An 11,902-nucleotide genomic window follows, 5' to 3' on the forward strand; every position below is an offset into this window, starting at 1 on the left:
TGGAGGGGGGAAATTTGAAAACCTGCCACATAAGCAAGTAAAAAAACCCAAAAAACCAAACACATTTGCTGGTGAATTAAAGTGTTGTGGTTTGAAAGCAAAATGAATGAGAGGCTCCAAGTCAGAGATATAATTTAATAAGAAGAAAGGTAAAAAGGTAAAGGTAAAATAAAATAAATACAATAACACAAAGGATCACTGACAGAGTCAGAATACAACCTGAGCAGGATGGTGGAAGCAGTCCAGGTGAGGTGCTCTACCTGAAGCAGTGATCCTGTAGAAAGGTCTGGGAGCTCTGGTCCTCTGGGAATCCAGTGGATAAGTGCTACTTGCACTGTCCTAAATCCCAGCTTATATCCAGGTGAGAATGCTTGGCTCCTCCCCCTGGGCAGAGCATCTCACAATAGCATGAGAAGTGTGAAATGGGTCCTTGATGGCCCATTAACAGAGATAACCCCTGGAGGGAGTTACCTGTGACTCATGGGTGATTAGCAGAAGACACCCCAAAAGTCATTAGCAGAAAACATCCCAAAGGCGTTAATGGGCCATTAGCAGAAAAGGCAGGGGGCTTGGGAAAACACTAGCCCACCTGGTTTCAACAGTTCATGAAGATGGTGATAGAATAAATACTTTGTGTACATCCTACACTGCAACCCAGGACATAAAGTTACAAGAACAGCTTGGACAATTTAGGTTAAACAATTCTTGCTTCTGTTGTAAGTCAGAACATGTATGCTGCTTTAAGGTGGTAGTTTAAATGCAGTATTGTTTCTTCTGCTAGTCTTTAAAAGTGAAAAAAATATTTGTTATGGAGACGTTTTAATAAATTGGTATTAATTGGGAAGAAAACTCCAATCATTTTCTACAGAAAGACAACGAGTCCAAATGGAAAGGCAGATACGTCACTCCCTTTCCTGAATTACTTTAAAGCCAAAGAGGATCTGCCACATTGCACTGTTATAAATGCATATTATATAGTTGGCTTTTTTGCAAATATTAGAATGAATACTATATGTATAATTGTACTGTATTATGTTTTGTCAATGGAATTTAGAAAAGCGATGAGTATATTTTCTGATTGTGACATAATGTAAATGGTAAGAGGACAGGGATTTTTCTTTGTGACGTCTAGACTGACCAAAGCCAAGAATTATGGGGGAGAGATCATCACCTTATAGCCCTGCAGGAAGGCTGCTAGATTTCTGGGATTTTTAATCAAAATAAAAACAGCCAAGACCCATGTTAGCAGACAGAGTGGAGCCACTCACAAATAAATCTATCGAATAAGATGATTGGGGATACTTGAAACTGAAAAGAATGTTTTAACATCTATTGAATATTCGACACAGGGATCCTTAAAGATAAAAATCCGAAAGAGTGAAATGTGCTGCTGGCTGACTTTATGCCAGGCACCCGCAGCCGAGAAACTTCTGCTTGTTCTGTCGCCTTATTGACTATATTTATTTTTTTATTAAACTTATAAAATTTTAAAATAGAGTGAAACTCATTTTTCACAGCACCATGGAGAAGGGAACTGTCAAGAAAAACAAATCACATTATGAATATTGATTAGTGTGATAAATTTAGGGTAAAAATTCGTGTATGAAATAATAATCCGATGTGTAATAAGAACAATGTTAATAAAATGTAAAATCCAGTAGGAGGCAAATCGTTTCCCCCCCCCCAGCCTGCCAGTTTCATTTGCGAAGACAGGACAAGAATCATCAGACTAGACAAAGACTCTGGCCAACCTTGATAAGAATCACTTCCTCGCCAATGCAAGGAGAAATTCCTTCTTGACGACGATGCAGATTTCATCAACTCCCTGGCGCGACATGCAAACTGAAATCAACATAAGACTGACCTGTGAAATTGACATAAGAAAAGAAACTTCCCGGAATGGAACAACAGGACTTGACAAGATCCGGGAAGACCATTGAAAAGAAATTCGGACTATTCAGCCCGCCCTGGACACCTGGACTGCCTAAGGGCAGAAAAATCCTATAAAAGGGTGGACTGAAAGCTGCACCGGTGTGGATTTGTGCGTCTAGCACCTTGGTGTGCTGACCCCTGTCCACCCAGCGCGGCGCTGATATTCTCCTACTATGTGGTTTTCTCATTTTTCTGGTGTTCGATATTGTGTTATTAATAAATTGTCTTTTATTAATCCGATATTTGCCGTTGCATTTAAAACAGATTTGGTGCCGTGACTCGGATTCGGAGGAAGCTGCGGGGACCTGCGATCCAGGAGGGTACCCCTGCCGATTTCAGCGGCCTGGTGAGTGAGGAGACCCCGCGGCTCCACCCGAACCTCCGAACCAAATTAAGAAATGAGAAAACCACAAATTAGGACATGGGAGAGAATGGATCCGGGGGCAAAGAGAGCTCGGGAAGGGAAAGGGCCTTCGGAAAAGCCGCGGCTTGCAATTGCTCGTAAAACGTCTAAGTGCACGAAGACATCCACGCAGGAAAAGGAGCTGTAAGTACTGCTGGTTGAGCGGGTGATCGGGCGAGTGTGTGAGACGTGATCTGATCACGAAGCGAGTGTGGACTTCAAGGTCGCATTTCCGTCTTTCCCGCGAGGGGAACGGTCGGCCGCGAAGGAAGCGATTTCGTGTGAAACTCTCTCATATCGCTCGTCAAAACTGGGACTAGGGAAGTCTCGGGGACCGATCACGGAGTGGGCAAAAAGGGGAAGGGTACGTCCTGTTGAGCTCGGGAATTGGTAAACCCTTTTTGCCAGCGGACCAAGGTAAGGGTCCAAAGAGAATTCGAAAAGGATTGAGAACCGATCAGGAACCCCCGGCACAGCTCGCTGGAGGGGTGAGTGATTGGAAAAGCCCCCATCCCCTGAGAAAGAACCAGAGACACAACGCACAGGCAGAAAAGTCGACTTGCAGGGAATTTTGAAGATTTGGTAAGGAAATTCGCGAAACATGGGACAGAGAAAGAGTAAGCCCCAGAAAAAGACCTCAGAAAAACCCCCCTCTGGTAAGGGAAAGGGAGCCATGAAAATCCCTCGAAACAGTCCTTTGGGGTGGATGTTGGAACATTAGGGAGATTGCCCACAGAGAAAAGAGAAATCCAAGAAAAAAAAATGATTTACTATTGCATGGATGTGTGGGGTGGTGAAGAATTGAGGAACCACCTTACGTGGCCAGTAATGGGATCATTTGAAAGTTGGACATGTAGTGAGTTGAATCGCTATGTGGAAAACAAGAGCCCCTCGGACCCCAAGGAGAGGGAATACGCTCGGCTCTGGCTGAACACCCGAGCGGGTTTGTTCCCGATGAAACAGAAAGGGCGGCCCGGAACTGGGACCGAGCCCTGGGACCCCCTGGACCACCTCCCACCTCCCTACAATGGGTTGAATTCCCCACCCTCTCCAGAGCAAGTGGTGCCCATGGCTCCTTTGGACCCTCCAAACCAGCTTTTGGGGGCACAGGCATCCCAGGTGGGGAGCCATGCCTCCCATCCATTGTCCCCACTGGCAGTTCCCTTGCTGCCACCCTCTCTCTTGCCTCTTCCGTCCGGCCTGGGTCCCTCTGCGGCGCCCCCGTCGATAGATGCCATGACCGCGGGAGCCCCCTCTGAGATCCCGTCTGCGCAAGCATGGGAGCACTCCCGTTTACTCTTTCCGCCGCAACCAGGGTTGGTCCGAGCGGAGGAGAGACTCCCCTCTGCCGCACAGGCGGCAATTCCGCCCCCGCAGTCCGGGAAAGGGAGACAACCCACAGCTACCAGTTCTCCCCCTGCTAGCAGAACCCGCTTGAAAGCAAGGATGATGGGTGATGAATGAGGAGAGAGTGAGAATGAGGGACGCAATTTACTTCCACTGAGGGAGGTACCAACGGCCCCCGGGGTCATTGGGTTTGTGAATGTACCTGTCAACACAGGGGATGTAAGAGCGTTCAAAAAGGAAATGGGGCGATTGTTGAATGATCCTTTTGGTGTGGCAGATAGGTTGGATGAGTTCTTAGGGAGCAGCATTTATACCTATGAAGACCTGATGGCAATCCTGAGGTCTCTGTTCAACAATGAGGAAAGAGAAATGATAAAGCAGGCGGGTATCAGAGACTGGGACAGGAGAAACCCACAAGGGACACCCGGGGATCAAAAGTGGCCCAGCTCTAGCATGAGTTGGAATGCACAGACAGAGGACAGAAGAAGGAGCATGATAGACCTGAGAAATATCATAATCCAGGGCATTCGGGAAGCCGTCCCAAGGGGTCAGAATATCAGTAAAGCCTTCAATGAATGTCAAGGGAAAGAGGAGTCCCCCACTGAATGGATTGAGCGATTGAGGCAAAGTCTGCAGATATATTCTGGGACGGACCCTAATTCCCCTGTGGGGGAAGTGCTGCTCAAAACACAGTTTGTAGCGAAATCTTGGGAGGACATTCGGAGAAAGTTGGAAAAGATAGATGGCTGGCAAGATAAGAGCTTGCAAGAATTGCTGAGGGAAGCCCAGAAAGTGTACATGAGGAGGGAGGATGAAAAACAGAAAGTTCAGGCTAAGGTTTTGGTAGCAGCAGTGAAGGAGGTCCAGAGACAGGAGCAGGCTTCGGGTAAGTATAAAACCTTACCCCGAAAGCCTCAAGGCCCCCGCAAGGCGACCCCAGACATGAGAAGGGAACTGCATGAGTGCTACTATTGCAAGAAGGCAGGACACCTTCGGAGAGATTGCAAGAAAAGGATGAAAGATGAAAAGATTTTTCAGGAGGATTAGGGGTGTCAGGGGCTCTTCACCTTGGGGACCAGGACATCTAACGAGCCCCTGGTAAAACTGAAAGTAGGTCCCCAGCGTCAAGAGACCGTTTTTCTGGTGGATACCGGGGCAGAAAGGAGCACTTTACAGCATCTACCAAAGGGGTGCACGGCCAGTGAGGATAGAGTTATGGTGGTGGGTGCAAAAGGGGATCCTTTTAGAGTGCCAGTGATAGAAAATGTGGAAATTGAATCAGAAAACAAAGTCTGCTTGGGGAATTTGTTGTTGGTGGAGGAAGCCGATTACAACTTGCTAGGAAGAGATATGATTATCGCCCTTGGAAATAGCATAGTTGTAAAAAGTTCCGATCTAGTGGTGAAAATGTTTAAGTTCACCGAGAAGGACGAGGCAGACATCAATCCAGAGGTATGGCACTCTAAAGGGGAGGTGGGGAAGCTAGAAATAGACCCCATTCACATCATAATCGAGAACCCTGAGGACCCTATACGGGTCAAACAGTATCCCATTCCCCTGGAAGGAAGAAAGGGATTGAAACGGGTAATCGATGACCTTTTGAAGGGAGGAACAATAGAGCCATGCATGTCCCCCCATAACACCCCTATACTGGCTGTGAAAAAGGCAGATGGAAGTTATCGGCTAGTTCAGGATTTGAGGGCAGTGAACGCTCGAACCAGGACTAGATTTCCGGTAGTGGCCAATCCATATACTTTATTGAATCGGCTCACGCCCGAGGATGTGTGGTATAGTGTGATTGACCTGAAGGATGCATTCTGGACATGCCCCTTGGATGAGAAAAGCAGAGATTACTTTGCTTTTCAGTGGGAGGACCCCGATACCAACAGAAAACAGCAGTTGAGATGGACAGTGCTTCCCCAAGGATTTGTGGAATCCCCTAATCTGTTCGGGCAGGCTCTGGAGCACCTCTTGACTCAGTTCACCGCGAAGGCAGGGACAAAACTGTTGCAGTATGTGGATGATCTGCTAATAGCTGGATCGTCTGAGGAAGGTGTGAGGGAATGTACTGTGGAATTGCTGAATTTTATTGGAGATAAGGGTCTGAAAGTTTCAAAATCCAAACTGCAGTTCACGGAGCCCGAAGTGAAATACTTGGGTCATTGGCTGTCCCAAGGGAAAAAGAAATTGGACCCTGAGAGGGTCGCGGGAATCATAGCATTGCCCGTTCCAAAAACTAAAAGGCAAATACGCCAAGTGTTAGGGCTCCTGGGATACTGCAGACAATGGATTGAAGGTTTCAGCGAAAAGGTGAAATTTCTGTATGAAAGGTTAAACACCGACAGGGTGAAATGGACTGAGCAGGATGAATTGGATTTCCGAAAATTGAAAGAGGTCCTCATGACGGCCCCAGTACTGACCCTTCCAGATGTGAATAAAGAGTTCCAATTGTTTGTAGATGTCAGTGAGCAAACTGCACAGGGAGTCCTGACTCAGGAATGGGCCAGCAAAAGGAAACCCATAGGATTTTTATCCAAAATCCTGGATCCTGTGAGTCGGGGATGGCCTACGTGCTTGCAGGCCATAGTCACGGTGGCACTCCTGGTGGAAGAGGTGAGGAAAATCACCTTGGAGCCTCTCTGATAGTTTACACCCTTCACAATGTGAGAAACATTCTACAACAAAAGGCAGAAAAGTGGTTGACCAACTCCAGGCTTCTGAAATATGAAGCCATTCTGATCAGCTCCCCGGGATTGGAGTTAAAAACCACCTCGGCACAGAACCCTGCACAGTTCATGTTTGGAGACCCCTCCGAGGAACTGCTGCATGATTGTGCTGAGATCGTGGAACTCCAGACAAAAGTAAGACCCGATTTGGAGGACCAGGAATTGGAAGGGGGAGAAAAATGGTTTGTGGATGGGTCGGCGAGAGTAGTGGAAGGGAAAAGAAAATCGGGGTACGCAGTGGTGGACGGCAGATCGGGAAAAGTGGAATCTGGCCCCCTGAGACTCGAATGGTCGGCCCAGGCTTGTGAGCTTTATGCTCTCCTAAGGGTTCTCAAAAGGTTGAAGGGAAAAAGGGGGACCATATTCACTGATTCCCGATATGCGTTTGGGGTGGTTCACACTTTCGGGAGAATTTGGGAAGAGAGAGGTTTGATAAACACGAAGGGGAAAGGCTTGGTCCATGGGGAAATGATTCGACAAATCTTGGAGGCAATCAGAGAACCAAGAGAGATTGCGGTGGTGCATGTGAAAAGGCATCAGACCGGACTGCAATTTCAAACCCGCGGTAATAACCTGGCTGATCAGGAGGCAAAAAGGGCAGCGTTGCTCACGGTGAGCGTCCCCGAGGTGGTCGGGGAGGAGGACTCCGAAATCCAAATATGTCCCTCAGAAAAGGACATTGAAGGATTCAAGGAGATGGGAGGGGCATTGGAGATGGGAAAATGGAAATTGCCAGATGGGAGGGAATTGGTCCCAAAAAGTGCGGCCAGAGGGATCCTGAGACATCTGCATGAACAGACCCACTGGGGAACACGGGCATTGGCTGACCAGTTTCTGAAGTTCTTCGGATGCAAGGGAGTCTTTGAATTGGCAAAACAAGAGGTACAGGGGTGCGTGACCTGCCAGAAGGTGAACCGGTCCAGATCCAGACAAACGGCCTGGGGAGGTCGTCCTCTTTCATACAGGCCGTTTGAAAGGATCCAGGTGGATTTCACTGATTTACCAAAGGTCGGAAGATATAGGTATTTATTGGTCATAGTGGACAAATTGACGCATTGGGTAGAGGCATACCCAAGGGCAAAAGCCACTGCTCAAACAGTTTCCAAAGTGTTACTGGAAGAAATAGTCCCCAGGTATGGAATCGTGGATTGCATAGATTCAGACCAAGGGACTCATTTCACCTCAAAAATCATAAAACAATTAACCGAGGCTTTAGGAATCAGACGGCAATATCACACCCCCTGGCACCCTCAAAGTTTGGGACAAGTGGAGAGAATGAATCAAACCCTAAAATCACATTTGGCAAAACTCATGCTGGAAACGAAAATGTGTTGGGTGAAATGCCTTCCCCTTGCTTTGTTGAATGTGAGAACCATGCCACACTCCGATACGGGGCTGTCCCCCTTTGAAATGTTGTATGGGATGCCATACAAACACGGAATGCCGGTGGGACATCCCCGAGTCGAGGATGTGCAATTGCAACCTTATCTCATCACTACAAACAAAAATTTACAGGAGCTTCAAAGGTGTGGACTCATTCCCCAAAGTGCCCCTCTCGGATTTGCAATCCATCAGATTCAGCCGGGAGACAAAGTGTTGATCAGAACTTGGAAAGAAATTCCTCTCGCCCCGCAGTGGGAAGGACCGTTCCTGGTGCTACTCACCACTGACACTGCAGTTCGAACCGCTGAGAAGGGTTGGACTCATTCGTCAAGGGTGAAAACATCGAGGACCCAAAAGCCTCGGACTGGAAGGTCACCACTCCTCCCAGAGAACTCAAAATCAAGCTCAGGCGTCAACCTAAATGACCAGTCAGATAAGTTGCAATACCCCAGATTGTGAATGTTTTCCTTTCATTCATTTTGAGTGTGTATACTGTAAACAGGTTTGGGTCACCCATTGTTGTGGAGGGAATCGACCTAGAGGTTTGTGTACTAACTGTCTAGATGAGAAGCAGGAGAACACAGGCCGTTTCTTAATACTTGCCACTCGGGCCGGACTTTTGGAACTAGACTCTCCTGAGTGGTACCAAATTTACAGAAATGGAGTAAGGGGAAAATTGGACGCTAAAGCAGAGGCTTTGGCAATTGAGTGCCGGAGGACCATCAAAGTACCTTGCCGAGGGGATACAATCAAATTATCCCGGTGGGCAACCTACAAGAAAAGGTTTGCCATCAGGACTACACGGGCCCCTGAAGCACACCCTTGCTGCCGAGAAGATGGTTTACCCCGCCGTATGTTCACATACGGGCGAAGGGCAAGGCAGAGGGGTATTTCGGTGGGAAATCCTGACAGTCCTGAGTCTAGCTGTGTGCTGGACCAAGGGGGCCCTTCCAGGGGCGCTCCTGGGGGAGAATCCTCCCGCGAAGTGTGAATGGTGCTTAACAGCCCCAGAAACCGGGCAGATAATGGATTGTCCTCTGGAAAGGCAGTTGGGTGATTGTTGGGCTAATGGCACTCGATTTCACCTTTGTGAATTGGAAGAAAGGGTCCGGTGCCAACGCTCAGGGGCAAGTCCTAAGGGTGGGCTGTTCAGGGATCCTTCTCACTCATTAGACAAAGGCGCGAACTCGAAATTCCTTACCCGGTACAAACATGTCAGCAATGTAACAAAACTGTATGGGTGGAAGGAAAAAGGCAATCTACTTTCCTTGCCTACTACAAGGTGAATCCCCTGTGTTACGACAAAACGAAACTGAAAATATGTAACATGGGTGGAAAATTGTATTGGGAAGGGAAGAATCTCAAACACGAGGAAATAGGTTCCTTTGATACTGAACCCATCATTTTTGACTTATTGCCTCCGGGTGATAATCGTGTGTGTTTACAGTTTGATCAGGCCTTTTGTTTTTCAAGGAACGAGGAAGGGATGGACCCTGAAAGTAAAATGAAACAGGTAACGTTGGAACTAAGGAGAAAGGAAGCTGAGGCCAGAAAGAGGAGGATTGAGCAAGAAAGATTGAAATCGCTCAGTGAACAATATGAGCAATTGGAGAAATAATATGGTGACGGCGGATTTCCGGCTCCTAACCAAAACCTCTTTGTAGAACTAATGCAGGAGATAGCCACTGAGTTGGGACTGACGGATTGCTGGATCTGTGGGGGATTAAAGTCAGCCGAAAGGTGGCCCTGGAAAGGAGAAGGATTAGCCCCGGAACAAATCCTAAAATGGGAAAGTTCAAAAATATCAAAAATCGTAAAAAGACCGGAGGGATGGATTTTGGAAAAAAGGATAGTCGTAACTATCTGCATTAGCCGGGAAGGGAAGGAGTTTACCGATCGGGTAGGTTATACTCCTTGCATAAACACCTTAACGGTGAATGACAAGACAAGGGTCTGGCAACCCGAACCACCCTCCGGATATTGGAGTAAAATTCGAGAAAAGGATTGTGAATGGCTTGAGACCATGGGACTTTGTTGGCATAAAAGTCCCGGGGCTAATCCGTTTCAGGCATTAGTGGGACTGAGAGAGTACTGGGACGAACCAGGCAGAACCAATGTAGACTGGAAAGCTCCAGACGGGATATATTGGATTTGCGGGAAGAAAGCTTACAGTGAACTCCCCCGGAAATGGAAGGGGTCCTGTACCCTAGGCATGATAAGACCCTTTTTCTTCACCTTGCCCAGGGCCGAAAGCAATTTGCTAGGAGCACCTCTCTTTGAAACGTTGAACAGACAAAGAAGGGAGATAAGGCGAGAGCTACCCGTAGCCGGAGGCAACCAGAAATGGGGAGAGGAGGAGTGGCCCGCGGAAAGAATCATTAAGTATTATGGGCCGGCCACCTGGGTGAACGATGGTAGTTGGGGATATCGAACGCCCATTTACCTCTTGAATAGGTTGATTCGGCTGCAAGCAGTGGTAGAGGTGGTTTCAAACCACACCTCAGATGCCTTGGAACTCCTGGCAAAACAGCATTCACAGATGAGGGCTTTTGTGTACCAAAATCGGCTTGCCCTAGACTACCTGTTGGCAGAGGAAGGAGGGGTCTGCGGCAGATTCAATGAATCGGAATGTTGCATTGAGATCGATGACTACGGGGAAACGATCAAAGGGCTAGCCCAAGAAATTAAAAAGGTGGCTCATGTGCCGGTCCAGAAATGGAATTCAATCCTTCAGGCTTCATGGTGGGATCACTAGCTGTAGTGATCAATGGGTGGGAGAGGAAGGACACCAGCTGGATTTCTGATTTTCAACCGGTGGATGCAAACCTTATCAAATGTGTGACAGAAAAAGGTTGCATCCTAGGAAACTTACAGAGGCACACGTAACACCTGCTTTTAGAGAGTCTGAACTTTCTTTGTAAATGAACTGGAAAAGACCAATTTGTCTAATTAATGTGCTTTTAAGTCTAGTCATTTGAGATTATGTTTTTATTTGATAATTCTGTTTGTTATTAATTTGAATATCTCTGAAGCATGTTTATGTCTGTTGCTTCTTCTGAGACAGGTTTCCGAAATGAGAAACACCCTCCATTGGATTAATACTCAGTAAAATCATAATAATTTTCTGAACGTATCCTGAAAGGCTGAAGTCTGATAATCTTTTTAAAAACAAGAATTCCAGTTTATTTTTAAACATTAAAATCTGAACTGATTTATACTCATCAAGAAAGAAAATATTTTGCCAGTTTTCACTGCATACATTTTCAGAAATTCTGACAAAATTATAATTTCTCCATATAATAATTTAACAATATTATGTAAGTTGTGGCTGTAAGACTGAACTTTTTAATCAACCATTAGATCTGCAGAAAAAGGTGAGTGCTAATACGCACACCTTCCCCAAGTTGGAAAATATACTTTTTAGAGTTTATTTAATGTCTTCCATGATTTTAAATATGTTACTTCCTGTTCTGGATTGCTTCATGATGTTGTTGTGAAACACTCATGGCTGCTGTGTTTATTTCACCACGGATGTGTTCATTTCACTGAGTGGTAAAGCTTGGTAATGGGTAAAAGATTTTGCAATCCTGTACTGGGTGGCTCAATATAAACCTTAATTATCCACCTGACTTGCAACAAAAACATTTTGCTGCATTAAAGATCTTGACGTTTGGGATAATACTGGGTGGTGGTTACACATGGACTTGTTTGTATTATACAGAGGAGAAGTTGGGGGGAAAAAGGGAAGATGATATAGTGGATAATGCATAGCACATGCTGAAGTCCACAAACAGTTTAATTGAATGGAAGCACATTAAGTAAATAAGAGGAATAAAGAACAAAGGTAACAGCATAGAAGTGTTTACAGGGACAGTGAGTCCCATTTAAGTCATGCTGCTGGATGGGCAGACGGTCACGCCTGGATGTTGGCTCGCTAACACTTCTATTCTGAGTCAGCCCGGGGCTGACACTCGCCGACCCTTCCAGCGGGGGACTGCCAGCGATGGGCGGCATCGAGGTGAACCCGAGCTGCTCCGGGACCCGCAAGGCAGAACGCACGGCGGCCCCGAGCGCAGCGGAGGCCGGGAGAGGGGCAGGAAGCCCTCCGGGA

The sequence above is a fragment of the Zosterops lateralis genome, assembly GCF_965231275.1.
Source record: "Zosterops lateralis genome assembly, chromosome: W".
NCBI lineage: Eukaryota > Metazoa > Chordata > Aves > Passeriformes > Zosteropidae > Zosterops > Zosterops lateralis.